This window comes from Toxorhynchites rutilus, chromosome 2 (genome assembly GCF_029784135.1).
Source record: "Toxorhynchites rutilus septentrionalis strain SRP chromosome 2, ASM2978413v1, whole genome shotgun sequence".
Taxonomy (NCBI): domain Eukaryota; kingdom Metazoa; phylum Arthropoda; class Insecta; order Diptera; family Culicidae; genus Toxorhynchites; species Toxorhynchites rutilus.
The window spans coordinates 178,192,627-178,195,052 of record NC_073745.1 but is presented as its reverse complement, the minus strand read 5'-3'; the positions used below and the strand labels follow the sequence as shown (position 1 = coordinate 178,195,052).

The 2,426-nt window shown below is 38.2% G+C and overlaps 1 long non-coding RNA gene across 1 annotated transcript; it reads left to right on the top strand.

Annotated features, from left to right (window-relative positions):
* Nucleotides 1-493: 493 nt before the first annotated feature.
* Nucleotides 494-2,426, top strand: LOC129768597 (uncharacterized). The gene is made up of 3 exons (XR_008741695.1): nt 494-1,979; nt 2,035-2,084; nt 2,144-2,426. It is a non-coding gene; the product is annotated as an uncharacterized LOC129768597 (long non-coding RNA).

Sequence of the window (2,426 nt, the reverse complement as noted above, 5' to 3'; positions counted from 1 at the left end):
GACATCCCACAATCCAATTGACGAAAAAATCATCGACCTAACACCGACCGTAACGCTGGTGCCTATTCGGTACGATGTTGACATCTGGATACGCCATTAGTTTGTATGAGGGAACCTTTTCTCTATCAGATTAGTCGGCCCGAAGGCAGTTTTAAATTGGTAGAATTTGTATGAAAATTGTTTCTTGGCTTTATTTATCTACTTGAAGTACGTTTTCCTGACCTTAGTTTAAATTATTTTCTATAAATTTTCAGATATTCTCACAAAAACTTACCTTTATATTATAAAATTATCTTTAGGCATAATTTTTGTATGACGTTTTTTCATCACTTGCATGCAATAGTGATTTTCATTTACATTGAGTACTAATTTCATTTGAGAAAAATAATGTTCATTCATAATTTTTATTTGAAAAGTGTGTTTATTCCTTTTGAAAATCCATTCTGTCATGCCTATTCCCCAAATACGTAACATCGAAAATTCGTTGGTCGAAAATACAGAATGATTAACAAAACGAATCGGCATCACTTTTTCTTCAACGATGAACTGTCATCTCACACCAAAACAACCGGATCATATAACTGGTGAGTATGGAATCTTTTTCTGTTTTTCATTTTATATTTTTTTTTAGTTTGGAGTTTGTGGAATAGATAGGTTTTTACTTTATGAATCTGGAACGAACGGATTGCTACCGGCGGCATTCCTGAACGCAATTGGGTCCAACACGGAAGCTAAACTAGTTCATATGCATCCGGACAACGTTGCCCAGAAGCAGGCACAACAAGCAATGAATTTCGATACGGAACAACTGAGCAGATGCATATCAGTGAAAGTTTATTCCGTTCTGAGACATTTCTACCAACGAAGTAAGGACACGAACGGTATTGAATTGAATGATGCTAAGCCAGATCAACAGTGTGGGGAGACTGACGGTGTAGATTCGCATCCAACTTTAGTGATTTTTCACCAGTGAGAAATTCACAAGTGTTTACATATGCTGAATTTATTCAAGTTATGTATACCTCGAATAAGTGTATCATATTTATTCTCACCCGTTTACACCTATATTCACGTGAATAAATCCATCTATAGCTATAGATCTCCCTAATGTAAACCCGCCATTACTCTTACCTAAACTTGTAAACAAAGCTCAATTCGCGTTGACGGCATTGGGCTTCATTTACCAGTTTAGGGGAGCGTCAAAGATAATGATTGATTTTCAGGATAAAACTACAGCGGCCTTACGTTTTTTTTCACTGGGTTTGTATCGATTAATCGACGTAAATTATTCGTTCGCTTCGATTATTGGTTGCGCAGTATTCGTTCGATTAATAATCGATTTCTGTAGGAAGTATTCGATTAATCGATTAATCGAACGATTATCGGGGATCACTATTTGCGACCCGGACATCCCACAATCCAATTGACAAAAAAATCATCGAAACTTCGTTGGTCGAAAATACAGAATGATTAACAAAACGAATCGGCATCACTTTTTCTTCAACGATGAACTGTCATCTCACACCAAAACAACCGGATCATATAACTGGTGAGTATGGAATCTTTTTCTGTTTTTCATTTTATATTTTTTTTTAGTTTGGAGTTTGTGGAATAGATAGGTTTTTACTTTATGAATCTGGAACGAACGGATTGCTACCGGCGGCATTCCTGAACGCAATTGGGTCCAACACGGAAGCTAAACTAGTTCATATGCATCCGGACAACGTTGCCCAGAAGCAGGCACAACAAGCAATGAATTTCGATACGGAACAACTGAGCAGATGCATATCAGTGAAAGTTTATTCCGTTCTGAGACATTTCTACCAACGAAGTAAGGACACGAACGGTATTGAATTGAATGATGCTAAGCCAGATCAACAGTGTGGGGAGACTGACGGTGTAGATTCGCCACAGGTGGAAATTAATCACAAACGCAAGATGTGACATTATCAGATTCTCCCAAAGTGGTTTCTTACCAGGTATACTATTAGATAGCAGACATTTTAAAATACTAATTATTTTATTTTATTTCAGCTATGAATACACCCGTTCGGATGATGTGGCTTTTTTGCTTCCATCAACTGGTGAATGAGAAAAATGACTTCCCCCATCACCACAGTGCTTATTTCCACTTCTATTACAGCAGTCAACAGCATCGGCTTTCCCGTAGCAGTATCCTCCAAGCCATGGTGGCTGTTCCAGGGGACAACATCAACAGCAGCAGCATCTGGACCTGACCATCGATAGTGTTTCGAGCAACTTTCCATATCGGAGATCTCGTGCTTCGCGCACATTGAAGAAACCTCCTCAGCCACATATGTGTGTCAAGGAGAAAAAGGAGCTGGATTCGAATCGTCAATCCAGACAACCCGAATGCACCGATTGCATTATATATCTTGTTTATATTTTATATGCATTTTGTGTTT